This window comes from Neopsephotus bourkii, unplaced genomic scaffold, assembly GCF_033783945.1.
Source record: "Neopsephotus bourkii isolate Nb327-2 ecotype Australia unplaced genomic scaffold, CSIRO-AGI_Nbou_v1 NB_1298, whole genome shotgun sequence".
Classification (NCBI taxonomy): domain Eukaryota; kingdom Metazoa; phylum Chordata; class Aves; order Psittaciformes; family Psittacidae; genus Neopsephotus; species Neopsephotus bourkii.
The window spans coordinates 1,673-17,181 of NW_026901782.1; the positions used below are offsets into that span (position 1 = coordinate 1,673).

The following is a 15,509-nucleotide window of genomic DNA, read 5'->3' on the forward strand; positions in this document are numbered from 1 at the left end:
GAGGACCAGAACAGACCGAAGGACATAGGGCACACGTCAAGAGATTGTGTTTACCCGCCGGTAGGCGCATCGAGGGGCAAATTGAAGGGATCGAGAGAAAAGAAATACCAAAAGTATTATAGGCACTTGAGTGATCTAATCATGCGGCAAAAGGTACGCAGACTAGAGGTGATGACTTTGAAGATAATAGAATACTCAATCAAACAGATCATGGCCCTGACCGAGGAACCAGAGGCACGGTGGAGTACAAGTCGTGCGAGGGGTGTAGGGGGAAAGAATGATCCTGACGCTAGACGTGATAAATACCGACTCCGTTGAGTGGAGGCGCAGCTTCGTGAGAAGACCGACCAATAAATAACCTGGTACCTGACGTTGGTCCTCCGTGACATGGAATCGATGTGTACAGCTAAGAAACCAACCGGACAAGTTATGACCTGAACCACCCAGCTTCGCTGATACCCAAGCACTTCCATATGCTGTAACCTATAGAAGTTAAGAGAAGTACTCTACTGACCTAGACCATTAATAATTTACCATGATTAGTCATTAAGCATCCACTCCCTGAAGCAAGACAGAACTAGATCAATCCATTATCCATTCACACATGATATGGCATAAGAACATGAAAATTCTAATCTACAAATAGACTTAATGTAATGTATAAGGGACAATCTTATAATGCCCGATACACATAGTCTGTATAAGTAACCCACATTTGCCAATGGGGGGTAAGGGGGGTCCTCTATATAGGGGATTAATAATGGTTAATAGGGCCCTACGCTGAGATGGTAGGGCCCTATTGTGGTTGGGGGTATTGGTTGGTATAAGGCGAGGGGTTTATGACAGGGGCTTGTGTTGGGTTATGTGTGGTGTGTTGTGGTGTATTTGGGGTGTTGGCTTTTGGGTTGGGGTGGTGGGGTTTGATGGGGTATATTTGTGTGGTGTGCTGAGGCTGGTAAGATTCCCATACTTTATGGTAGGGTGTATTATGGTGATTTGGGGGATGTAGAGTAGGTGATGTTGTTAGTGTTGGGGTGTGTTTTATTGGATTGGGGTTTGATGGGGTATATTTGTGTGGTGTGCTGAGGCTGGTAAGATTCCCATACTTTATGGTAGGGTGTATTATGGTGATTTGGGGGATGTAGAGTAGGTGATGTTGTTAGTGTTGGGGTGTGTTTTATTGGATTGGGTTTTGGTGGGGTATATTTGTGTGGTGTGCTAGGCTGGTAAGATTCCCATACTTTATTGTAGGGTGTATTATGGTGATTTGGGGGATGTAGAGTAGGTGATGTTGTTAGTGTTGGGGTGTGTTTTATTGGATTGGGGTTTGATGGGTATATTTGTGTGGTGTGCTGAGGCTGGTAAGATTCCCATACTTTATGGTAGGGTGTATTATGGTGATATGTGCGTGAGAGGTGATGTTGTTAGTGTTGGGGTGTGTTTTATTGGATTGGGGTTTGATGGGGGTAGATTGTGTGGTGTGCTGAGGCTGGTAAGATTCCCATACTTTATGGTAGGGTGTATTATGGTGATTTGGGGGATATAGAGTAGGTGATGTTGTTAGTGTTGGGGTGTGTTTTATTGGATTGGGGTTTGATGGGGTATATTTGTGTGGTGTGCTGAGGCTGGTAAGATTCCCATACTTTATGGTAGGGTGTATTATGGTGATTTGGGGGATATAGAGTAGGTGATGTTGTTAGTGTTGGGGTGTGTTTTATTGGATTGGGGTTTGATGGGGTATATTTGTGTGGTGTGCTGAGGCTGGTAAGATTCCCATACTTTATGGTAGGGTGTATTATGGTGATTTGGGGGATGTAGAGTAGGTGATGTTGTTAGTGTTGGGGTGTGTTTTATTGGATTGGGGTTTGGTGGGGTATATTTGTGTGGTGTGCTGAGGCTGGTAAGATTCCCATACTTTATGGTAGGGTGTATTATGGTGATTTGGGGGATGTAGAGTAGGTGATGTTGTTAGTGTTGGGGTGTGTTTTATTGGATTGGGTTTTGGTGGGGTGAAGGGACAGTGGTTGTTTGGAGTTGGTATTTTGTGGTTTGTTATTGTTTATGTTTGGGTGGGTGAACTGGGTTGGGTTGGGTGTGGATGTTTATTGGATATTTGGGTGGAGGTTTGTTAAAAGTTAAGGTAATAAACGTTGTGTTTAAGATGTTTAAAGGTTTCAGGTAGGAGTAAAATTAAGTAAAGTTAAAAAAGTTAAACAAATAAAGAGGCAAATTTTAACAAAAAAATTGGAATTACCCTACTGGAGTACGGTGGGGGCTACGGTGGTGGCTGGTGGCGGTGACAAACACCTTTTCAATGATTGGTAAATTGAGAGGGTGTGTCCGTTTGTTTGTAACGTTTGTCAGGGGTGTAAAAAAGGTGAAAATGACGATATAAAGTTTTCCTGCTGGAGTCGACACTAATCAAAAATTTGTTAGTGCTTAAAGTTCTGAAATTATGTCCTACGACCATTTAAAAGAATTATGGCATGTAGGGGGATAGTGGATACACCATAACCAGATGGCTGAGAAAGTGCATCAGTGTGAGAATGATACCGCCAAATACTTCAACCGTATCATTAATTAATCCCTGAGGACCAGAACAGACCGAAGGACATAGGGCACACGTCAAGAGATTGTGTTTACCCGCCGGTAGGCGCATCGAGGGGCAAGTTGAAGGGATCGAGAGAAAAGAAATACCAAAAGTATTATAGGCACTTGAGTGATCTAATCATGCGGCAAAAGGTACGCAGACTAGAGGTGATGACTTTGAAGATAATAGAATACTCAATCAAACAGGCCATGGCCCTGACCGAGGAACCAGAGGCACGGTGGAGTACAAGTCGTGCGAGGGGTGTAGGGGGAAAGAATGATCCTGACGCTAGACGTGATAAATACCGACTCCGTTGAGTGGAGGCGCAGCTTCGTGAGAAGACCGACCAATAAATAACCTGGTACCTGACGTTGGTCCTCCGTGACATAGAATCGATGTGTACAGCTAAGAAACCAACCGGACAAGTTATGACCTGAGCCATTCAGCTTCGCTGATACCCAAGCACTTCCATATGCTGTAACCTATAGAAGTTAAGAGAAGTACTCTACTGACCTAGACCATTAAAGTACACTATGAATAATCATTAAGACTCCACTCCTTGAAGTAGGACAGAACTAGATCAACCTACTATCCACCTATACAGTATATAGTACAAGAACATGAAGACTCTAGTCATCAAGAGACTTAATGTAATGTATAAGGGACAATCCTATAATGCCCGATACACATAGTCTGTATAAGTAACCCACATTTGCCAATGGGGGGTAAGGGGGGTCCTCTATATAGGGGATTAATAATGGTTAATAGGGCCCTACGCTGAGATGGTAGGGCCCTATTGTGGTTGGGGGTTCTCATAGTTGAGAGGACAACGATGGTTTTTCAGGCCATAGACCTTGGATAACTCCAAGTGAGAACATTATGACCTACTTTGTGTTGCTTTTAGGGTTTGGGTTTGTTTTGGCGGCGTTATTGGTAGCTTCCAACCCGTCCCCATACTACGGGGTTGTTGGGTTAGTTTTTGGTTCTGTTATAGGGTGTGGGTGGTTGGTGAGTTTAGGCGCTTCTTTTGTGTCTTTAGTGCTTTTTATGGTCTATTTGGGTGGGATGTTGGTGGTTTTTGTGTATTCTGTGTCATTGGCTGCTGACCCATTCCCTCAGGCTTGGGATGGTTGGCGTGTTGTGGGATATGCTTTAGGGTTTGTTTTGGTCTTTGGTGTGGGGTTTACGGTTTGGGGGTGGGAGGGTGGAGGGTTTGGGGTAAGCACTGTTGATAGTGTGGGGACATCTTTTGCTCGGTTGGATTTTAGTGGGGTAGCTTTGTTTTATTCTTGTGGGGTGGGGATATTCTTAGTGGCTGGTTGGGGATTGCTGTTGACCCTGTTTGTTGTGTTGGAGCTTGTGCGGGGTTTATCTCGGGGAGCCATTCGGGCTGTTTAGGGTCAGAAAGTAGTTTTAATGTAAAATGCCAGCTTTGGGAGTTGGTGATGGAGGTTTTAATCCTCTTTTTCTGATTCTAACTCTAAGAAGGGTAAATCTTCGTTCTTTGGTTTACAAGACCAATGTTTTTTGTAAACTATTAGAGTTAATTGAGGATTGTGTTTTCTAAGGAGGAGGTGATGGGGAATAGGATTAGGATGATAGTGAAGTAGGTTAGTGAGGCTAACTGTCCGATGATGATGAATGGGTGTTCTACTGGTTGACTTCCTACTCATGTTAGGATAAATAGGTTAGCGGCTAGGGTTCAGAATAGTAACTGAGAGATGGGACGAAAGGCTATGGTCCGTTGTTTGGATTTGTGGAGGAGTGGGCTTAGGAATAGGATTAGTACGGAGGCTGCTAGGGCTAGGACACCTCCTAGTTTATTGGGGATTGAGCGTAGAATTGCGTATGCGAAAAGGAAGTATCATTCTGGTTTAATATGTGGGGGGGTTACTAGTGGATTTGCCGGGGTAAAGTTTTCGGGGTCTCCTAGTAGGTTGGGTGAGAATAGGGCGAGGGTGGTTAGTAGGAGGAGTATAACTGTAAAGCCTAGGAGATCTTTTAGGGAGAAGTATGGGTGGAATGGGATTTTATCGCAGTTAGATGAGATGCCTAGGGGGTTGTTTGATCCCGTTTCGTGTAGGAAGGTCAGGTGGATGAGAGCTAGGCCGGTGATTATGAATGGGAGTAGGAAGTGTAGAGCGAAGAATCGAGTGAGAGTGGGGTTGTCTACGGAGAATCCACCTCAGGCCCATTCTACTAGGGTTTGTCCGATGTAGGGGATGGCGGAGAATAGATTTGTAATAACTGTAGCCCCTCAGAATGATATTTGGCCTCATGGGAGGACGTAACCCACGAAGGCTGTTGCTATAAGGGTGAGTAAGAGGATGACTCCGGTGTTTCAGGTTTCTTTGTAGAGGTATGAGCCATAGTAGAAGCCTCGAGCGATATGGAGGTAGATGCAGATGAAGAAGAATGATGCTCCGTTTGCGTGTAGGTTGCGGATTAGTCATCCATATTGTACGTTTCGGCATGTGTTGGCTACGGAGGAGAAGGCTAGGGAAGTATCTGCAGTGTAATGGGTGGCTAGGAGTAGGCCTGTTAGGATTTGTGTTGTTAGGCAGATTCCTAGGAGGGATCCAAAGTTTCATCAGGCGGAGATATTGGGGGGGGTTGGTAAGTCAATTAGGGAGTTGTTTACTGTCTTTAGGAGGGGGTGGAATTTTCGTAGGTTGGGGGCCATTAGGGTTGGGTTATAGGGATAGTAGGATGATTAAGATGGATAGTGCGGATGATCCTAGGTATGTTTTGATTAATCCTTTGTGTAATGTGGTTGAAGTTTTGGCCGCTAAGACTTGTAAGCTAGCGAGTCCTTCTGGTCCGATTTTTTTGTATCAGGATGAGTCGATTAGGTGGTTGGCAATTTTTTGCCCGGTGTTTAATAGGGCTGTGGAGCTTGGGCGATGGGTTAGGAGATTGAAGTACCCTAGTGTAGATGAGAAGTTTAAGTAGTGGTTTTGTTTAGGGTGGGTTATGGTGTGGGTTAGGGTTGTGAGCTCTAGGGCGAGGATAATGCCTAGGACGGATACTATGATGGCTGTGGTTTTTGTTGGTAGGGATATTGTCATGGGAGGAGTGTGTGTTGGAGTTATGTATAGTGTAATGAATATGCCTGCTGTAATACTTCCTAGAGCTAGACGGGTGATTGGGTTTGTGATTTGTGGGTTGTTTTCGTTTATTGGGGTGATTGTTGGTATGCGGGTGAATCCTGTTTGCACTAAGAGGGTTATTCGGAGGCTGTACGTTGCGGTGAAGGTTGTGGCTAGGAGGGTTAGGAGAAGTGCTCAGGTGTTAAGGTAGGAGGTGTTTAGGTTTTCGATGATAAGGTCTTTTGAGAAGAATCCTGCTAGGAAGGGAGTTCCTATAAGTGCGAGGCTTCCGATTGTTAAGCAGGAGGTGGTTGTTGGGAGTATTTTTTGTAATCCTCCTATTTTTCGAATGTCTTGTTCTCCATTTAGGCTGTGGATGATTGATCCTGAGCATAGGAATAGTATGGCTTTGAAGAAGGCGTGGGTTGAAATGTGAAGGAAGGCTAGTTGTGGGAGGTTGAGTCCGATGGTGGTTATTATTAGTCCTAGTTGGCTAGATGTGGAGAAAGCAATGATTTTTTTGATGTCGTTTTGTGTAAGGGCGCAGGTAGCAGCGAATAAGGTAGATAGGGAGCCTAGGCATAGGCATATGGTGAGGGCGCCTTTGTTGTTAGTGAGTAATGGGTGAGTTCGGATAAGTAGGAAGATTCCTGCGACTACTATAGTGCTTGAGTGGAGTAGGGCGGAGACTGGGGTAGGGCCCTCTATGGCGGCTGGTAATCAGGGGTGAAGTCCAAATTGGGCTGATTTTCCTGTGGCGGCTAGGATAAGGCCAAGTAGAGGGAGTGTGGGGGTTTCTGTGGGGGAAAGTATGTGCTGTATCTCTCAGGAATTTAGGGTTGAGGCGAGCCATACTATGCTCAGGATAAGTCCGATATCGCCGATTCGGTTGTATAGGATAGCTTGCAGGGCTGCTGTGTTGGCTTCTGCTCGTCCATGCCATCAGCTGATTAAGAGGAAGGATATGATGCCAACACCTTCTCAGCCGATGAATAGGAGAAAGGTGTTATTGGCAAGTGTTAGTGTGAGTATTGCAATTAGGAAGGTTGTCAGGTATAAGAAGAATTTTGTGATGTATGGGTCTGATTCTATGTACGATAGTGCGAATTGTAGGATGGATCATGTTACAAATAGGGCAATGGGGAGAAATAGTATGGAGTATTGGTCTATTTTGAGGCTGAAGGGGATTTTGAAGTTTATGATGAACTTTCATTCTCAAAGTGTGGTGACGTTGTCTAACCCTGATTGCATAAATAGTGTTGATGGTACTAAGCTGGTTAGGAAGGCATATTTGGTGGTGAGGGTGATAGTTTTAGGAGAGTTTTTGAAGTTTTTTGATAGGAGGGGGAGGAGTGTGGGTGTTAGAATAATGATTAGTGTGAGGGCTGTGAGGGTGGTAAGGAGTAGGGTTGTTTCCACTACTTTTACTTGGACTTGCACCAAGATGAGTGGTTCCTAAGACCAGTGGATTGCTCTTATCCTTTAAAAGTAAGGGGGCTGAGGTTTTAGACTCAGATGCAAGAGTTAGCAGTTCTTGTTGGTTGAACCTCCCCTCGGCAGGTAAGAAGAATTTAACTTCTATTTTTAGGGTCACGGTCTAATGTTTGATTTAAACTATACTTGCATAAGGGGGATCTTGAGATGAGCTCGGGTTTTAGGATGAGGAGGAGTATGGGGAGGAGGTGGAGGATTATTAGTAGGTGTTCGCGTGTGGTTGAGTTTTGGAGTGTTGTGATGTGGGGGGGTAAGGTTCCTCGTTGGGTTGTTGTTAACATAGATAGGGTGTACGAGGCGGTTAGTAGGGTGGCGACTCCGGTTAGGAGGATAGTGGGGGTGGATCAATTGAATAGTGAGGTTATGATAGTTAGTTCTGCTATCAGGTTTGTGGTGGGGGGTAGGGCTATGTTTGTTAGGTTGGCTAGTAGCCATCAGGTGGCTATTAGAGGTAGGATGGGTTGTAGTCCTTGGGTTAGGAGTATAATGCGGCTGTGTGTGCGTTCGTAGTTTGTGTTGGCTAGACAGAATAGTATGGATGAGGTTAATCCATGGGAGATTATAAGGATTATGGCGCCCGAGAAGGATCAGTGTGTTTGGATTATACATGCAGCAATGACTAGACCTATATGGCTTACGGAAGAGTAGGCGATGAGTGATTTTAGATCGATTTGGCGTAGGCAGATTGAACTGGTTATTAGCGCCCCTCATAGGGCAAGTGTGATGAAAGGGTAGAGGAGTAGGTTGTTTTGGGGGGGGTTTGTTAAATGGGTGATGCGTATAATGCCGTATCCGCCTAATTTTAGAAGTAGGGCAGCGAGTAGCATGGAGCCTGCAATTGGGGCTTCTACGTGGGCTTTTGGGAGTCATAGGTGGAGGCCATACAGTGGTGCTTTTACTATGAAGGCGGTGAGTAGCGCTATGTCTAGGAGGGTGGTGGTTCAGTGTTTAGTTGGTGTGGATGTGGGGTGGGGGGTGAGTTTTAAGGTGGGGAGGTGGAGGGTGCCTGTTTGTGAGTGCAGATAGAGGATTGCGATTAGTAGGGGGAGGGAGCTGATGAGTGTGTAGAAGAGGAGGTAGATGCCTGCGCTTAGGCGTTCTGGTTGGCTGCCTCATCGTGTGATTAGAATTAATGTTGGGATTAGGGTTGCCTCGAATGAGATGAAAAATATTATGAGCTCTGTGGTTGAGAAGGCTAGAATGATGAGAGGTTGGATTGCGATTAGGGTTAATATGAAAATTCGTTTTCGTGAGAGTGGTTCGTGTTGTAGGTGGTTTTGGCTTGCTAAGATTATGAGTGGTGTGAGTCAGCAGGATAGAACAAGTAGGGGGGCAGATGTTTGATCGGTGCCTGCTCATTGGGTTAGGTGCTTGTAGGGGTAGTATGAGGGAGTTATTCATTGTAAGCTTAGGGTGGCGATTAGTAGGCTGTATGTTGTGGTGTTTGTTCATAATGACTTTAGGGGGGAGAGGAGGGTTGTTGGAAGTAGTATTATTGTTGGTAGGATGATTTTTAGCATTGTAGGAGGTTTAGGTTTTGTAGATGGTCAGAGCCGTGTGTTCGTGTGGAGGCTACTAGTATTGCTAGGCCTGTGCCCGCCTCGCAGGCGGAGAATGTTAGTATGAGGACTGGTATAAGGGTGAAGGATGGCGTTTGGTTTTCAATTGGTCAGGTTGATAGGGCGATGTATATTGAGAGTATTATGCTCTCTAGACATAGTAGGGCGGAGATGAGATGTGTTCGGTGGAAGGCTAATCCTAGACTGCTTAGGGTAAAAGCTGAGTAGAAGCTTAGGTGGAGAAGGGGCATGGAGAAAGTCATAGGGTGGACTATGTTTTGTTGAGTCGAAATCAACTGTCTTGCTTTAGACTAACTTTCTTATTCTGCCCATTCTAGGCCTCCTTGTGTTCATTCGTAGATTAAACCTAGGGTTAGTAGAAGGATGATGGCAGAGGTTCAGGTTAGGGTAGTGGTTGGGTATTTTAGTTGGATGGCTCAGGGTAGTGGTAGTAGGAGGGCGATTTCTAGGTCGAATAGTAGGAATAGGATGGCTACTGAGGAAGAATCGAATTGAGAATGGGAGGCGGGCCGATCCTAGTGGGTCGAATCCACATTCGTAGGGTGATAGTTTTTCTGAGTCTGGATTTATTTGAGTGAGTCAGAAATTTAGTGTGGTTAGGGCTGTGCTGAGGAGTAGGGTTGAGGTGAGTATAAATGTGATTATGTTTATTGCTCTTCTCTGGGGTAAACCAGATTTTAAAGATTGGAAGTCTATTGTAATGGATATACTAGAAGGGCAGGATCCTCATCAGTAGATGGTTGTATAGAGGAATAGTCAGATGATATCTACGAAGTGTCAGTATCAGGCTGCTGCTTCAAATCCAAAGTGGTGGTTGGGTGTGAAGTGGAATTTGGTTAATCGTAGGAGGCAGACTAGGAGGAAGGTGGATCCGATGATAACGTGAAGTCCGTGGAATCCTGTAGCTACGAAGAAGGTTGAACCGTAGATTCCGTCGGCGATTGAGAACGGGGCTTCGTAGTATTCAGTTGCTTGTAAGATGGTAAAGTATAGACCTAGTAGGGTGGTAAGTGTTAGTGACTGGACTGCTTGTTTTCGGTTCCCTTCTATAATGCTGTGGTGGGTTCAGGTTACGGTGACGCCTGAGGCTAGGAGGATGGCTGTGTTAAGTAGGGGTACTTCTAGGGGGTTGAGGGGTATGATTCCGGTTGGAGGTCATTGGTTTCCTAGTTCTGGGGTTGGAGCTAAGCTGGAGTGGAAGAAGGCTCAGAAGAAGCCTAGGAAGAAGAATACTTCTGATGTGATGAAGAGGATTATTCCATATCGTAGGCCTTTTTGGACTGTTGTTGTATGGTGGCCTTGGAATGTGCTTTCTCGTACAACGTCTCGTCATCATTGAAGCATAACTAGGGTTATGGATAGGAGTCCAAGGATTAATAGTTGTAAGGAGTTGTAGTGGAATCATATGATTAATCCGGATGTGGTGAGTAGGGCAGTGATTGCTCCTAGGATGGGTCATGGGCTAGGGTCTACTATGTGGTAGGGGTGTGCTTGGTGGGCCATTAAATGTTTTCTTGTAGATAGAGGCTTAGTAGGAGGACAAATACATAGGCTTGAATTATGGCTACTGCTATTTCTAGGATTGTTAGTAGTAGTAAGATTGTGGCAGAGAGGATGGATACTGTTGGTATGATGGGGAGGAGGGTGATGGTGGCTGTTGAGATAAGTTGGATTAATAGGTGGCCTGCGGTGAGGTTTGCTGTGAGACGGACTCCTAGGGCTAATGGGCGGATAAAGAGGCTAATGGTTTCGATTAAGATTAGAGCGGGGATTAGTGGAGTGGGTGTGCCTTCAGGTAGTAAGTGTCCCAGGGAGGTTGTTGGTTGGTTTCGTAGGCCGGTGAGTAGGGTGGCGAGTCAGAGTGGGAAGGCAAGGGCTATGTTTATTGATAGTTGGGTGGTTGGGGTAAAAGTGTAGGGTAGTAGGCCTAGGAGGTTGATTGTTAGAAGAAGTATTATTAGTGATGTTAGGATAAGGGCTCATTTGTGGCCTGGTTTGTTTAGTGGGGTTATGAGTTGTTTGGTGATGGTGTTGGTGAGTCATAGTTGTAGGGTGGATAAGCGGTTGGTGATTCATCGATTATTTGGTGCGGGGAGGAGTAGAGTAGGGAATAGTATTGAGAGGAGAATTAGTGGGATTCCAAGGAAATGTGGGCTTGAGAATTGATCGAAGAAGGTTAAGATCATGGTCAGGTTCAGTGGTGGTTTTTGGTAGTTGGGGGTATATTGTGGGTAGGGGTGTTTGTGGAGGTGAATGATGATATTTTAGGTTGGATGATTAAAGAGAAGGTTAGTCATGCTATAATTATGATGGAGAATCATGGGTTTGGGTTGAGTTGGGGCATGGTCATTAAGGAGGGAATATTACCCTCTTCACCTAGCTTAAAAGGCTAGTGCTGGTACATAGCTTCTTAATGATTAGGAAGTTAGTAGTGAGGATCAGGTCTCGAAGTGTGTGAGAGGGGTAGATTCAACTACGATTGGTATGAAACTATGATTGGCTCCGCAGATTTCTGAGCATTGACCGTAGAAGATTCCTGGGCGGGTGGTAATGAAGGATGATTGGTTGAGTCGTCCTGGGATGGCGTCTGTCTTTACTCCTAGTGTTGGGACTGCTCATGAGTGGAGGACGTCGTCGGCGGTAATGATAATGCGGATTGGGGATTCTATTGGGATAATGATGCGATGGTCGACCTCTAGGAGTCGGAAGTGACCTAGTGGAAGTTCGGTTGTGGGGATTATGTATGAGTCAAATGAGAGGTCTTTGAAGTCTGTGTATTCGTAGGATCAATATCATTGGTGTCCGATGGCTTTTAGGGTTAGGTCTGGTTCATCGATTTCGTCTATTATATATAGGATTTGGAGGGATGGTAGGGCGAGTAGGATAAGGACGATTGCAGGTAGGATTGTTCAGATAAGTTCGACTTCTTGGGCGTCAACGGTATTGGAGGATAGTTTTTCTATTAATATAAGTGTTAGTAGATAGAGGACGAGGCTGCAGATTGTTAGGGCAACTATAAGGGCGTGGTCGTGGAATTCGACAAGTTCTTCTATGATAGGGGAGGAGGCGTCTTGGAATCCTAGTTGTGAGTGGTTGGCCATGTGGGGGTGTACAGGGTTTTCACCTATGGTTTGGCTTTGACAGGGCCATGTAATTGGTTTACTAACACCCCATTGAGAAAGAAGCATAATTGGTTTGATATGCGGTTGGCTTGAAACCAGCATATGAGGGTTCGATTCCTTCCTTTCTTGTACTTGGACGAAGGTGGGTTCTTCGAATGTGTGATATGGGGGCGGGCAGCCATAGATTCATTCGATGTTGGTGGAGGTTAATTCTGGTTGTAAGATTTTTCGTTTAGAGGCGAAAGCTTCTCAGATGATGAATGTTAGTATAATTACGGCTAATATTGAGATTAATGAGCCGATAGATGATAGGGTGTTTCATAGTGTATAGGCGTCTGGGTAGTCGGAGTATCGTCGTGGTATGCCTGCTAGTCCTAAGAAGTGTTGGGGGAAGAAGGTTAGGTTTACACCTGTGAATATAACTCCGAAGTGGGCTTTAGCTCATGTTTGGTTTAGAGTGTATCCAGTGAATAGGGGGAATCAGTGGGTAAATCCTGCTAGGATGGCAAAGACAGCACCTATTGATAGAACGTAATGGAAGTGTGCTACTACGTAGTATGTGTCGTGTAGGGCAATGTCTAGGGAGGAGTTTGCTAGGACGATTCCAGTTAGACCTCCAATGGTGAATAGGAAGATGAACCCTAGAGCTCATAGTATGGGTGGGTCTCATTTGATGGCTCCTCCGTGTAGTGTGGCTAGTCAGCTAAAGACTTTAATTCCGGTTGGGATGGCGATAATTATGGTGGCGGATGTAAAGTATGCTCGGGTGTCTACGTCTATTCCGACGGTAAATATGTGATGGGCTCATACAATAAATCCTAGGAATCCAATAGATAATATGGCTCATACTATGCCTATGTAGCCGAATGGTTCTTTTTTTCCTGCGTAGTAGGCTACTACATGTGAGATGATTCCAAATCCTGGGAGAATAAGGATGTAAACTTCTGGGTGGCCAAAGAATCAGAAGAGATGTTGGTATAGGATTGGATCTCCTCCTCCGGCTGGGTCGAAGAAGGTGGTGTTTAGGTTACGATCGGTGAGGAGTATTGTGATTCCAGCGGCTAGGACTGGCAGAGATAGTAGGAGGAGTACAGCTGTGATTAGGACGGATCATACAAATAGTGGGGTTTGGTATTGGGATAGGGCGGGGGGTTTTATGTTGATGGTGGTGGTGATAAAATTGATTGCTCCTAGGATGGATGATACTCCTGCTAGGTGGAGGGAGAAGATAGCTAGATCTACTGAGGCTCCGGCATGGGCAAGGTTTCCGGCTAGGGGGGGATAGACTGTTCATCCTGTGCCGGCTCCTGCCTCTACTGTGGATGAGGTTAGTAGGAGGAGGAAGGATGGAGGGAGTAGTCAGAAGCTTATGTTGTTTATGCGTGGGAAGGCTATATCAGGGGCGCCAATTATGAGGGGAACTAGTCAGTTTCCAAAGCCTCCGATTATGATTGGTATTACTATGAAGAAGATTATTACGAAGGCATGGGCAGTGACGACTACGTTGTAGATTTGGTCGTCTCCCAGTAGGGTTCCTGGTTGGCCTAGTTCTGCTCGGATGAGTAGGCTGAGGGCTGTGCCGATTATGCCTGCTCATGTGCCAAAGATTAGGTAAAGAGTTCCAATGTCTTTGTGGTTGGTTGAGAATAGTCATCGATTAAGGGTCACAGGTAATGTGGTAAGATGGCTGAGTGTTTAAGCGTTAGGCTGTAGTCCTTTTTACAGAGGTTTGATTCCTCTTCTTATCGACTCTGTAGTGAAATTCATGTTGAGTTGCAAGCTCATTGATATGCGCTTGAGGTGCATCGGAGTCTTTTAGGCAGAGGTCCGTTGGTTTAGGATGCCTGGCTGTTAACCAGGAATGTCGTGGGGTCGAAGCCCACCTGTCTAGGAAGGTCCTAGCTTAATTAAAGTATCTGGGTTGCATTCAGAGGATGTAGGTTAGTGTCCTACGGATCTTGGCAGAAACTAAGAGAGTTTAACTCTTGTTTAAGGCTTTGAAGGCCTTTGGTTTGATATTATCCTAAGTTTCTTAAGTGGTGGTGAGGATTATGGGGGAGAGTGGTAGAAGTGAGATGGATAGAGAGGCGAGTACGGGGATTAGGGTGTTTATTGGTTTTTTAGTGGATCATTGCTTTATTTTGTTTGATGGGTTGGGGGGAAGTGTGATTGTTGAGCAGTATGCTAGGCGTAGATAGAAGAATAGTCCTAGGAGTGATAGTATGGAGATGATTGTGGCTGTTGTGGTTATTTCTTGTTTAGTGAGTTCTTGGATGATTAGTCATTTGGGTAAGAATCCTGTTAGTGGTGGGAGGCCAGCTAATGATAGGAGTATTAGTATAAGAATTGTGTTTAGTGTAGGGGTTTTAGTTCATGAGGATATTAGTGTTGATAGTTTTAGGGTGTTTGTTGTATTTATGGTTAGAAAGATGGAGGTTGTTGTTAGGGTGTAGATGTAGAAGGTTAGGAGGGTTAGTTTTGGGTTGTAGATGATGATGATGGTTATTCAGCCTAGGTGTGAGATTGATGATAGGGCTAGGATTTTTCGGGTTTGTGTTTGATTAAGTCCTGTTCAGCCGCCAAGGGCAATGGATATGATGGATATGGTGGTGAGTAGTGTGGGGTTTAGTGAGTGTGATGTGAGGAGTAGAATGGCTATTGGTGGGAGTTTTATTATTGTTGAAAGGAGTAGAGCTGTGGTGAGGGTTGATCCTTGGAGAACCTCTGGGAATCAGAAGTGGAATGGGGTTAGGCCTAATTTGATAGCAATGGCTATGGTTAGTAGGAGGCGTGATGGAGGGTGAGTGAGCTGGGTGATGTCTCATTGTCCTGTAAATCATGCATTAATTGTGCTTGAGAGGAGAACTAGTGCGGAGGCGGTTGCCTGTACTAAGAAGTATTTGGTTGCTGCTTCGATGGCTCGTGGGTGATGGGATTTGGAGATTAGGGGGATAATGGCTAGGGTATTAATTTCTAATCCTGTTCAGGCTATTACTCAGTGGTTGCTTGTGATTGTGATTATTGTTCCTAGGAGGAGGCTTGTGGCTGAGATTAGTTTTGTAAAGGGACTCATTAGTAGGGGAAGGAGTTGAACCATCATTTTCGGGGTATGGGCCCGATAGCTTTTTTAGCTTACCTTACTAGGAAATAATATAAAGGAAGTATGGAGGATTTTGATTCCTTTTGTGTAGGTTCGATTCTCTTGCTTCATCTCTTATCTTTTTTTACTGTCTGTCCCATCAGTGTTCCCTTTTTTATGATAATTTCCCTCTTTATAATAACTGTCTTTTTGTAATAACCAAACTGATTTATTATGGTACTTGATCTTGTTTGCATCTTAATTTCACTCTTGGGATCACAAAGAAAATGGATCTGACACTGAGGTTTTCTCCAGTTGGAACCAGACACCAGTTTGATCTATGAAGGGGACAACCTAATAGCGGCTGCTGAGAAGTGGTAATTTGTGATATGGCCTAGAACGCAAGAAAACCCAACTATAAGAAGGGATCAAGCTGGCTGGTAACAGAGACGCCAGAGACAGAAGTACTCCTTGCAAAGGAATGAAGTTTCCTTTGGTGATGAGATAAGAAACAGCCTCAGCATTATCTTCTAAGTGTCCTAGAAGAGGAGTGAT

At 44.9% G+C, this 15,509-nt stretch overlaps 2 pseudogenes; both read right to left on the bottom strand.

Moving 5' to 3' along the window:
* Positions 1-4,133: 4,133 nt before the first annotated feature.
* LOC133219075 (cytochrome b-like) lies at positions 4,134-5,174 on the bottom strand (annotated as a pseudogene).
* Positions 5,175-11,926: 6,752 nt separating this feature from the next.
* LOC133219051 (NADH-ubiquinone oxidoreductase chain 2-like) lies at positions 11,927-15,070 on the bottom strand (annotated as a pseudogene).
* Between the last annotated feature and the right edge of the window lie 439 nt (positions 15,071-15,509).